Here is a 13,185-nt window from a genome sequence, read left to right as displayed (position 1 = left end):
TGTCTTTCACGGCCCATTGGGTCACTCTTCTGGCAGCTGGGAAGGATGCAGGACAAGGTGCAGTAGTGTTGGAGGCTGTTCCGCCACCACGCCTCCAAAATGCTACTATTGGTTGTGACACACCTCTCTCCTCCACCCCCTCCTCTTCTTCTTCCTCCATGGCCTCTTCCAGTGCTCTGTCCTCAGAACCAGCGGTGCTTCGTAGGCGTTCCAGGGGCTACGCAAGTACGCAGGCAAAACGAAGCCATGCCGTGCTTGCGCTGGTTTGTTTGGGGGACAGGAGCCACACTGGGGCGGATGTTTTGTCAGCTCTGCAGGGGCAGGCCGAGAGGTGGTTGACGCCACGCCAGCTTAAGCCAGAAATGGTGGTTTGTGACAATGGCACCAACCTCCTCTCCACCCTCCGACAGGGACAACTGACCCATGTGCCCTGTGTAGCTCACGTCCTTAACCTGGTGGTGCAGCGGTTCTTGGGCAGGTACCCCGGCTTACAGGATGTCCTGAAGCAGGCCAGGAAAGTCTGTGTGCATTTCCGCCGATCATTTAATGCCTGTGCTCGGCTGGCTGAGCTCCAAAAGGAGTTGAACCTGCCCAAGAACCGCCTTATATGTGACATGCCCACCAGATGGAACTCAACGTTGGCCATGCTGCAGCGGCTGCACATGCAGCAGAGGGCCATGAATGAGTACCTGTGCGACTACGGCACCAGGACAGGGTCAGGGGAGCTCGGTTTTTTCTCACCACGCCAGTGGGGCATGATCAGGGATGCATGCACTGTCCTGTCACCGTTTGAGGAGGCCACAAGGATGGTGAGCAGTGACAGTGCATGCATCAGTGATACTGTACCTCTTGTCCACCTCTTGGAGCATACGCTGCGTGGAATAATGGACAGGGCACTTGAGGCAGAACAGAGGCAGGAAGAGGAGGACTTCCTTGCCTCTCAAGGCCCCCTTTATCCAGACAGTGTTCCTGCTGTGCCACCCATCACACAGGAAGAGGATGAGGAGGAGGATGATTGTGTCAGCATGGAGGTGGAGGCTGGCACTCAGCATCAGCAGCAGCAGCAGCAGCAGCAGTCTTATAGGGATGATTTACAGTCCCAAGAAACACGTGGACTTGTACGTGGCTGGGAGGAGGTAGCTGCGGATCATGTTGTCCTTAGTGACCCAGAGGACTCCGGACCGAATGCCTCAGCTAACCTACGCTGCATGGCCTCCCTGATCCTGCAAAGCCTGCGGAAGGATCCTTGTATTCTTCAGATCAAGGAGAGGGACCATTACTGGCTGGCCACTCTCCTTGATCCACGCTACAAGGGTAAGGTTGCCGACCTTATCTTGCCATCGCAGAGGGAGCAGAGGATGAGACATCTCCGGGAGGCCTTGCAGAAAGGTCTGTGCAACGCGTTCCCAGAGACTGGGAGGTTACAAACTCCTGGTCCTGGACAACGTGTTGCTGAGGCATCGGTCAGAAGGAGCGGTGGAGAAGGTGGCCGTCTGACTGATGCTTTCAGACATTTTTTTAGTCCGCAGCCCCAAGGTATGATCGGTTCCAGCAACCATCACCAGCGTCTGATTTACATGGTGCAGAAATACCTAGGGGCAAGGTCAGACTTGGACACCTTTCCCACCGAAAATCCTCTGGCTTACTGGGTCTTTAGGATGGATCACTGGCCAGAGCTTGCACAGTATGCAATTGAGCTACTGGCCTGTCCTGCATCCAGCGTTCTTTCGGAACGCACCTTCAGTGCTGCTGGTGGCTTTGTTACCGATCGCAGGGTGCGCCTGTCCACCGAATCAGTTGATCGACTGACCTTCATCAAGATGAATCAGTCTTGGATCACCCACAGCTACCAAGCACCTGAAGCTGATGTAACAGAATAATTTTTTTTGAAATATCACATCCCTTCAAGACTGCCTATGCTGATGCTGAGTGACTGTCCTGTTATGTTGATTGTCTATCCTCTTCCTCCTCCGCTGATATGTTGGAAGAACATTTCTGGTTCTGGTTGATACAATCAGCCCAATTTTTCTGCCCCTGTTTAACAGGGGCGTTTAAGTACAATTTTTGATGCAATGCTTTGCAGCAGGGCTAATTCCTGCAATCAAACAAGAGTATATGGGAGAGGTTGCAGTGTGGTGGCACCAGCACCAGTGCCTAAGGCCCAATTTTTCTGCCCCTGTTTAACAGGGGCGTTTAATTACAATTGTTGATGCAATGCTTTGCAGCAGGGCTAATTCCTGCAATAAAACTAGAGTATATGGAAGAAGTTGCAGTGTGGTGGCACCAGCACCAGTGCCTAAGGCCCAATTTTTCTGCCCCTGTTTAACAGGGGCGTTTAATTACAATTTTTGATGCAATGCTTTGCAGCAGGGCTAATTCCTGCAATAAAACTAGAGTATATGGCAGAGGTTGCAGTGTGGTGGCACCAGCACCAGTGCCTAAGGCCCAATTTTTCTGCCCCTGTTTAACAGGGGCGTTTAAGTACAATTTTTGATGCAATGCTTTGCAGCAGGGCTAATTCCTGCAATAAAACTAGAGTATATGGGAGAGGTTGCAGTGTGGTGGCACCAGCAGCAATGCCTACGGCCAAATTTTTCTGCCCCTGTTTAACAGGGACATGTAATTACAATTCTTGATATAATATTTCACAGGAGGGCCCCTTCCTGTGCCCACCCAGAGTAACGGTGAGGACTTATAGTGTTGTGGCACCAGCACCACAACCAGCAAAGGTCAATTTTTCTACCACTGTTCAACAATGGCATGTAATTACAATTCTTGATATAATCGTTCACAGCAGGGCGCTCCAGCGCCCACCAAGAGTCACTTTGAGGGCTTACAATGTTGTGGCAAAACCAACACCTTGTTCCACCATTTCTGCAGAGCATATAGGGCAGGCCCCTACTTTCAAACATCCAATTTACAAACATCTCCTACTTGCAAACGGAAGGAGACAACAGCAAGTGAAATGAAAAAAGATGGACGAAAAAACTAATTATACAGGGGTGATAACCCTTCCCTATGTTTTCCAAAAAGCTTAAAAATTGTTTTTTTGACTGGAGCTACACTTTAAAAATGTACCAGTTGAAAATTACAAACAGATTCAACTTAACACAACAAATCTACACAGTCCCTGTCTTGTTTGCACCGCCTGTATACTGCTGTTCTGAGTATATAGGGCCTGGGGGCCACACGCATTTCCTTTTTTTAATATGGGTACAGGGTTCCCCTTAATATGCGTACAAGACCCAAATATGCTGGTAATGGGCAGGGAGGGCTACCCATGCCATTTTTCTCAATGATTTTCAACCATATTGCAGGAACCAGATATAACATTAAAACCGCAAGCAGTTTTAAATGGTGTTATTTCCGTTTAATGTCATTTTGTGAAGGGACTGTTCTAAACACGGGAAACACGTGGCACTTCACAGGCATACTACAGACACCCCCCCCAGGCACCATATTTAAAGGAATATTTCACTTTTTTATTTCACTTTAATCGTCATTAAAATCAGTGCTCCCGCCAAAACGGCCATTTTTAAAAACATTTTAGGCATTGACCCATGTCCCCTGGGGCCGGAGCCAGGTCCCCAAACCCTTTTTAGGACAGTATCTTGCATATTAGCCGTTAAAATTAGCACTTTTAATTTCGAACGTTCGAGTCCCATAGACTTCAATGGGGTTCTAAAGTTCGTTCGAATTTGGGGTCCGTTCGAAAGTTCTGGTGCGAACCGAACCGGGGGGTGTTCGGCTCATCCCTATCCAGGAGTTTATATTTGCATCTTGAATAATGTCCTTCGCTAAGCGTATGTTGTCTGTTATCAATCTGTGTGGTATAAAACCGATTGAAAGGGGGAAATAAGGGAGGGGATTATCTTCTCTAACCTATTTGAGAGGATTCTACTAAATATTTTCAGGTCATTATTTATGACTGAGATGGGTCTGTAATTTTGTGGGAGGGTATGGTTTTTGTTGGGTTTTGGGATCCGGGACATATTTGCCAATAACATCTCATCAGGGAAGCTCCCCCCTTGCATCACCCAGTTAAAGGGATAGGCGAACCTGGGAGCCAGAGGTGCAGAGATTTTTTTATAATAAATTGCAGAAAACCCATCAGGACTTGGGGCTGAACCTAGTTTAAGGGATTTGATCACATTAAGTACCTCAGAAGTGGTGATGGGAGCATTAAGTGTTTTGATTTGTGATAGGGATAAGGTAAGTAGGGGGATAGTATCTAGCCAGGATTTGATTTCTGAGGTGTTTACGTTTAAGCCAGGTGCTAACAGGGTAGAGTAGAATTGTTCAAAGATCCTAAGGACTTCTTTCGGGTGGGAGGTTATTAAACCATCTTTGGTGCTTAATTTATAGACATGAGGATTACATTTTCTTGCGAAAAGGGTAGACAAAGTGTTGTTATAAAGTAGGTATTTAGCTTTAGCCCATCTGAGAGCCTTTTCTACTTTGTTAGTTAACAGAGAATCTAATTCAAGGCGCTTGCGATTTATTTCTAACCTGGTAGCTTCTAAATGTAGAGATGCTGTGTTCTTATAGAGATGGTCAATTTCCTGCGCAAGGTCAAGGATTTTTTTTATTGTTTAACTTGTTGCAGGTTGAATATTCACAAATCAGTTTGCCCCTTAGGACCGTTTTATGGGCTACCCAGAGTGTAGAAGGCTGTAAATCAGATTGGGTGTTTATTAAAAAATAGTCTTCTATTGCTTCTGCTATTTTAGGTTCTATTGCTACATCTGCCAGGATTGATTCATTTAGTCTCCAAGTGTGTGGGGCGGAAGCCAGTTTAATAAATGTAGCCATCTGTATTTTTATCCACCTGAACAGGCAAGCTCTTGTCTGATCCACATACAATTTCTACCGCACTCCTTATCTGTTCCCCTGTCTCTGGGACCTTATTAGGTTTGTCACCTAAACCAAACATTGGACTGAGGACCCCAGTCTCTTTAACCACCTTCGTTTGAGCCCCGGTCTCTGCTGCTTTCGGGTCCACACTTGGCCCTTCCATCTCATGTGGTTTTTCCACTGGTGCAGTATACGCGCCCTTCACCGACAACTGACCAGCACCACCCTGGACTATAGAAGCAGAAATCTGGCTGTTAGGAGGTGAAACCACAGACATTTTACAACAATTATTTCTTCTGGACGTAATCCAGCAGCATACACAGTGGCAACTTTTAACAAAAGTAACAAATTCAGGAATAAACCATTTCTGTCCTTTTCTTTGTTCTGTACAGCCTGCCATTCAGTGCTCCACCTAGTGGTACTCCGCAGTAGCAGACCGTCAGACTATGGAGGAGACATACTAGTAGGGATGAGCTTTGAGTTCGAGTCGAACACCCTGTACAAGTCTATGGGAGAAATCTAAAGTGCTAATTTCAAAGGCTAATATGCAAGTTACTGTCCTAAAAAGTGTTTGGGGACCTGGGTCCTTCCCCAGGGGACATGGATCAATGCAACATTTTTTTTTTAAAACTGCCTTTTTTTAGGAGCAGTGATTTTAATAAAAATTAAAGTGAAACAATAAAAGTGTAATATTCCTTTAAATTTCGTACCTGGGGGGGTGTCTATAGTATGCCTGTGAAGGGACGCATGTTTCCCGTGCTTAGAATTGTCTCTGCACAAAGTGTGATTTCTGCAGGAAAAAAAGTCTTTTAAAATCACTTTCCATTGTCGGCTCCCGTAATACAGAGAACACTCAATGAGTGTTCTCTGTATTAGCCGACAATTCATTCATTGATAAAAAAATAATAATAAAAAAAATAAAAAGCGTGGGGGTTCCCGTAAATTCAATTACCAGGCCCTTCAGGTCTGGTATGGATATTAAGGGGAACCCCGTGTCAAATTTAAACAAAAGATTTGACGTGGGGTCCCCCTAAAAATCCATACCAGACCCTTTATCCGAGCACGCAACCTGGCAGGCCGCAGGAAAAGAGGGGGGGACGAGAGAGCTCCCCCCCTCCTGAATCGTACTAGGCCACATGCTCTCAACATTAGGAGGATGCTTTGGGGGTATGTGACGGATGTATGGACAGTGCTGGACTGAAAATCACACATTGCTGGATCAGATCAGCCATAGCTGGACCCCGTCGCTGAATAGCAAGAGTGGATTAGCACCGCTGGAATCTTTTTTTTTTTTTAATAAAGGAATTTTTCAAAAGTGTGTTTGTCTTATTTAACCATTTTTACACTTTCTTTGTGAAATGGTAGGAGTACTTTTGTACCCCCTTACCATTTCAAATGGGGGGGGGGCAGGATCTGGGGGTCCCCTTGTTAAAGGGGGCACCCAGATTCTGATAAGCCCCCCGCCCGCAGACCCCCACAACCACCGGCCAGGGTTGTGGGGATGAGGCCCTTGTCCCCATCAACATGGGGACATGGTGCTTTGAGGGGTCACAGACCCCCAAAGCATCCTCCCAATGTTGAGGGCATGTGGCCTGGTACGGTTCAGGAGGGGGGGAGCTCTCTCGTCCCCCCCTCTTTTCCTGCGGCCTGCCAGGTTGCGTGCTCGGATTAAGGGTCTGGTATGGATTTTTAGGGGTCCCCCAAGTCAATTTTTTTTATTATTTGATGCGGGGTTCCCCTTAATATCCATACCAGACCTGAAGGGTCTGGTATGGATATTTAAGGAGACCCCCACGTCAATTTTTTTTTTTAATTTGACACGGGGTTCCCCTTAATATCCATCCCAGACCTGAAGGGCCTGGTAATTGAATTTAGGGGTACCCCCACGCTTTTTTAAAAATGTTTTTATCAATGAATGAATTGTCGGCTAATACAGAGAACACTCATTGAGTGTTCTCTGTATTACGGGAGCCAACAATGGAAAGTGATTTTAAAATACTTTTTTTCCTGCAGAAATGACACTTTGTGCAGGGACAGTTCTAAGCCCGGGAAACATGTGCCCCTTCACAGGCATACTATAGACACCCCCCAGGTATGAAATTTAAAGGAATATTACACTTTTATTGTTTCACCTTATTCATTATTAAAATCACTGCTCCTGAAAAAACGTCAGTTTTTAAAACTTTTTTTTGCATTGATCCATGTCCCCTGGGGCAGGACCCAGGTCCCCAAATACTTTTTAGGACAGTAACTTGCATATTAGCCTTTAAAATGAGCACTTTAGATTGTGAACGTTCGAGTCCCATAGACTTTAATAGGGTTCTAAAGTTCTCACAAAGTTTAGGTCTATTCGCAGGTTCTGGTGCGAACCGAACAGGGGGGTGTTCGGCTCATCCTTACACACTAGTATAGTTTGGCTGTACATCCCAAAATTCAAGCATCTCTTTTAATGCTTTGGTCATAAAGCTCACACACCTTTGTATTTTTCACAGGTTGTGTTAACCCACAATTTACCTGCACATTTTTTGTACTAGCAGCTTGCACCAACACATTACCATTACACGGTACAGTTCCACTCTGTCCCACCAGAGTGACATTGCAGTTGTCCAGGGCAACCTCGGAATCCAATAAAGGAAGTTCCCAGGAGATTTATTGGGACAACTGTGCTGTCTTACCACCAGTTGCTACAGGCAACGGCCCATGTGTGATAACTTTTGCTCTGAAAGAACCTGGGGTTCCCAACAGCAGAAAACTTTTCAGCAACAGTAACACTTATAGCATTTTTAGCTTTTGCAGGCTGTCCTAGCCCACTGCCAACTTGAGAGTCATTAGACACAACACTTTTAGTCATCAACACAGGTTCTGTTTGAACTTTAACCCCTGCATTCCCACTGTATAGGGAAAAGTCATTCTCAAGCGCACATTCAGTGGCCCCACTAACTGGGGTCACTCTTACATCATGGACAGTCTCGTAACCAGTTCTTTTATACATGAAGTCAGCCTTCATTTCATTACAGACAGTCTTACCCAACGCAGTAGTTGGGGTCACCATCTTCATTTGAGTACATTGTCTTATGCACCAATCCTCTGCTGCACTTTTACTGGCCAACTCCCCATGGTGGCCATGGGATGACAGTACAGCAGGCATCTCCCACTGTTTAGCACCCCCTGCAGGCACAACAGGAAACTCCTTGTTGCCAGGGGTGACTGCAAACATATTTGCACAGGAATCTGAGCCTGCAGACAAAACCTTTTTCTCAGCAACATTATCTCCAGCCGTATTCCATAACCTAGGGCAAGAAAACATGCCATGCCCCAGCTGGCCAAATTCCAGGCATGGTACTTTCCAAAGCGATTCTCTCCTGGTGATTCCCAGCTGGCCGGAATGCACAGGCCTCTTTGTGGGGAGACTGAACCAAATCTCCACTGCAGCTCCTCCTTTGAGGCACAACTTTCACTCCTGTCGCCATGGGAGACCACACTCTCCCAGCAGAACTTTGCTGGCTCTCTCCAACTTGCTTTATCAGCTCCTCCTTAAGCCACTTGCCACGATCCTTATTAGACATAGCCCATGGTACAGAGACAGCCCGACTGGCTTCTTCTGCGTTGCTATGGGCAACGGTCTCAGCCTTTGATCAACTTCTCTCCTTGCATATAGCATGGGCTTCTCTCTGCTGGATCCTGTCTCATGCTGTGACACATTCACATCTTTCATAATAGCTACTTTTTTAACTGCAGCAGCGATGCCAGGGGCAACAACACCCCTCTTCCAGTTATGGACATCCAGCCGCTCTCCCCTTGCCCTGAGGGTTGGCTTGCTTTCCTCTATAGCTTGGTTAATTCCTGCCAGGTGCCGATAGCACCAATTTACTGCCGATTCAAATGCTGGTGGACTCTCCATAACAGCAGTCACCTGTGCACTCATTGCACCAGTGTTGCTAGGGACAACCCCAGCCCTTTTTCTCTTTGATAAACTCTGATCAGGCATGTATGAGGCTCATTCGGGCAGTAACAACCCCTCCAGCCACAGAGCTCTGTCTCTCATTTCAGCAAACCTTGCTTCTTTTAGGAGCTTTGATCGCCCCATACTTAGTCTCTCCAGAACAACTTTGCACAGTCCAGGAAAAATTAAGCACTGTCTCTTTAAAGCAAGTTGTTTTTCTCTTCATGCAAGCTTTCCTCACCTGCACAGTGCACACACAGATTGTGCTGTCGCATGCACACAAACACAGTTCATAGCAGAAAAAAAAAGGTTTGACTTTTCATTCACAGGTACACCACCAGCAACACGCAATGCCTTTTGCCTGGCTGCACTTCCACACACAACCAATAGTTCCTAACTTGAACTCACTGTGGAGCAAGGATCCGGATTCCACCATCTACATGCCCACATTCTCCACCACTTGTGACATTTGGGGGATGTTTAACTTAGTGGTAGGTGCCTTTTCAGTAAGTTCACAGCGAACAGGAACATGGTAGCCCACTTTTATTAAGAGGAACAAAAATAAAGTTCATACATGCACTTGATTGCCCACACAGGGGTTCTTCTTCCAAAAACAATAAATGAAAAATGCAGCACCACTTGGCTCTCTTCAGCAGTACTGCCACTTAGACTCGCCTTAGATGCACACAGCTTCAACGCACACAGTGTCTATCTAGAAAGCAGCCCCTCACTGCTCTGATCCTCAGACCTGGGTCTCTGGCTTTCACTAGTCCACACCTACACACCTGCACTCTCTGGACTCCTGGAGACCTCCTGTTTCTCTGGGTGGAGCCCAGAACCCTAATCCTGACTCTGCTATAAGCCCAGAACCCACCTGCTCAATCAACCAGCCAGACTCCTGGCTGTTCCCAAAAGTCCCAGGATTGGAGATTACGTCCCACCCATAACGCTATGGAATCTCCAGGCTCCAGGTCTCCAACTGGATTTTACAAACTTTGGAGGAAACTTATAAAACAGATTCCTCCACATTAAATACCCCTGGAGTCTCAACCTGTCTATTGAGAAACCTGGGTGATAATTACTAGGACAGGGAACTGTACTGTCACATTATATATATATATATATATATAAGAGGGCCAGTATGGTGGCCCGTAATTATGGGAGGAGCCCGGAGGGTATATAATCAGACCACCCACAACGGTCTGTGTCGGTTCCAGTGCAAGGTACTGCACATCAAGGGGCCGACTCTTCTCAGCTCCCTCACGGTCGGCTAACCGTGCGTCCAATCGCAGGTGCACTTCGGCTTCTTCGTTCGTGGTCTTCGTCAGCGGTTCCCGCTCATGGTCGCAGATAAGTAGTATCCGAATCTTTTCATATCATGTGCAAACTTGCGGCTTATCATGCTTACTATCCGGCACCCCTTTCGCAAAACCTACCTCTGAGTTGTTGACACTCATGTCCCGACATCTTTCGGCACAGGCATAGTACGTTCGTAAATTCCTTCTACCAAACATACGATTCATTCATAGATCCAAGCCTCCGAGTCGCTGTCGGTCGTTCTCCTATATCACTCGCCATAGGCTTCACTAGTTATAAGATTTACTGTTCTCATCCTTTTTTGAGATAAACAGGTATTGTTTGTATGGGTTTCTGTGGCTGATTGGGGTGTAATTAAACCCACCTGATGTCTTTCCTGCACTTGACTAGCCTGGGGGGATGGGTGGTTGATAGGTGTTTGGTTTCACAGTAAGGAATGGCATACACTCTACAACCAATTCGTATCAGATACTCCTTACTGCCAATTTATATCAGATTCATCTCATACATTTTTTAAGCTGATTCGTGTCAAATGCATTGCACAGGCTGACTCTGCCAACTCACTGCGTGTCCACGCAGTTGTACCTTTGAGATCGGTCATATATCTTCATCGATTGTCCCACGCTCGGACCGCTACACACTCGCTGTTGCAGGTAGGACTTTGTTGTTACCGCTCCTCTAAACTCTAGTAGTTACGTTATCATGTTCGTTATCATGTTCGTTTTGCAAAAAGTCGCACTTACGCCACCGTAAGTCTTTATATGTCATCTTTCATGTATTTCATGCTTTCTACCCAACGCGGGTTTACTCGAGCCGTTCACTTCACGGCGATACGGTCAAATCCGACATTCAAGCCCCTTACTCACCTTGCGTCTACGGCCGATTCGAATCTAGTCGCAACTTCGCTTCTATGTTTCGGATCCTTGACAATCACAAAGCCCCTTCAACCGCCATCACCATTTAGTTGATTCGAACCCAGCCATATCATCGGCAATACGGTCAGATCTGTCATACGAGCCCCGTAGTCACCTCACATCTATGGCCGATTCTAATCTAGTCGCAACTTCGCTTCTATGTTTCGGATCCTCGGCAATCACAAAGCCCCTTCAACCGCCATCACCATTTAGTCGATTCAAACCCAGCCATGTCATCGGCAATACAGGCAGCTCTGTCATACGAGCCCTGTAGTCGCTTCGCATCTACGGCCGATTCGAATCTAGTCGCAACTTCGCTTCTATGTTTTGGATCATTGGCAATCACCAGCCCCTTCAACCACCATCACAATTCAATCAATCCGAACCCAGCCATATCCTCAGCGATACGGTCGGATCCCATATATGAGCCTCTCAGTCGCATCTACAGAGGATTCGAGTCTAGTCGCAGCATCGGCGCAACGATTCCAGTCCTTGCCAAACGCAACTCTAACAACCAAGCCGAATCCTGTTGCATCTCCGACTCAAATGAGTCAAATCTTTTGCAGACTATTCCATAGCTATAACCCAGTTCAAACTAGTCACATCGACTGTACGAATTCAGCAGTACTTACGTTTGACTTTCTCAGTCTATCCATACATGATCATACACAATTCTCTCCACCAATTTGCTCAGTGTTGCGCACGGTCATTCCTACATAATCACATTTCCTCTATAAACCTTTTCTTTCGCCTTTCAGCAAAGCTCCTTGCAATCACTGCAAGCATCGATGCAATGGCTCAATACGGCCACTCATCTCCAGTAGCAACACGGCTGCTCTCCTCATTCCTACACACTTATAATTTAATTTATAGATTTAAATAAAGCTGCTTTCTTGCAATCGCTGCAAGCATCTCTGCTATAGCTTAATACGGCCACTCATCTCCAGTAGCAACACAGCTGCTCACCTCATTCATCCATTCATTCATTCTCACCTCATAATTCAAATAAGGCCGCTTCCTTGCAATCGCTGCAAGCATTTCAGCAAGTGGCTCAAACTGCCACTCATCGTCTCCAGTAGCAACACGGCTGCTCATCATTTTCTCTGTCGCTTTCCCCTTTTTAGGCCAGTTAGAACACCAGTTAGTCCACCCTGCACCAGGTTTGGACAGTATCTCCCAAAAAAAAAAAAAACACATTGATGAGGGTTTGCATCTTCACCAGGGGGTCAGCTTTGCCCCAAAGAGCTCTTTTCAATCCCCCTTGTCAAAACGAAATTCTCATGTCACCTTACTACAGGCTCCCGGTCAACTCAGTTCTCGCCCCCAACCAGTCGACTTCACAACTAGTGCATAAAGTCAGGTGTTTAGTTCAATGGGATTCCCCCTTTCTCTTAAACACTCTTTCACTACATATTTTTACTTCACATACAGAATTTGACCTGCTCCTGAGGCGTTAGCAACTGTCACATACTTCTGTGCACTTCACTCTGTTTTCGAAGCACAAGCCTTCAATACGCAGACAAGGTCGCCTAATCTCCATACTTGCTGGCAGTGCAAGCATTAGTAGACCGAACCCACGTCAATTAACTACAGATCGCAACATTCCTACTTAGTATACCAGACTTCAGCTACCCACCCCAGTCCGCCCTGGGGCGCTCTGGTTCATTAGTCTGTGCCAAGCACAGACTGACACCTGAGCTATCGGTTACCTAGCCAGTCACCTCCTGGCTCACCTCGGTTGTCATGCATTCTTTTGAGTTTTCTAAAGTCACACTCAACAGCGCTCGAGCGCAAACCAACTGTCACTATGGCTGTCGTTCCTTGTCCTATTCTTCTTGTTTCTTTCCGCCTTTCATCTTATCTACCCAACGCAACTATCCCCTCCTACCTTTGCAACTTACCTCAAACATACGCACCCCCCCTTGCTTTTAGTTGACACCATGTCGCAGGCAGACAGTGAGGACTTTGCCTCAGCCCTGCCATCACCCTTTACGGGCTCAGCAAGCGGCGGTTTACAGTCTCACAAGAGCTTGGACCAATTAAAAAAAAAAAAAATTAATAAAAAAAATAAATAAAAAAAAACTCATAGCAGAACGGTGTCGCAGGAGTAAATCCTACCCTGCTGCAGCCAGGAAACCAAGCCTTTAGGCTACTGTT

Source organism: Lithobates pipiens, unplaced genomic scaffold, assembly GCF_037356315.1.
Source record: "Lithobates pipiens isolate NorthernLeopardFrog02 unplaced genomic scaffold, aLitPip1_a1.2 Scaffold_8, whole genome shotgun sequence".
NCBI lineage: Eukaryota > Metazoa > Chordata > Amphibia > Anura > Ranidae > Lithobates > Lithobates pipiens.
Note: the sequence above shows the minus strand (reverse complement) of the source record.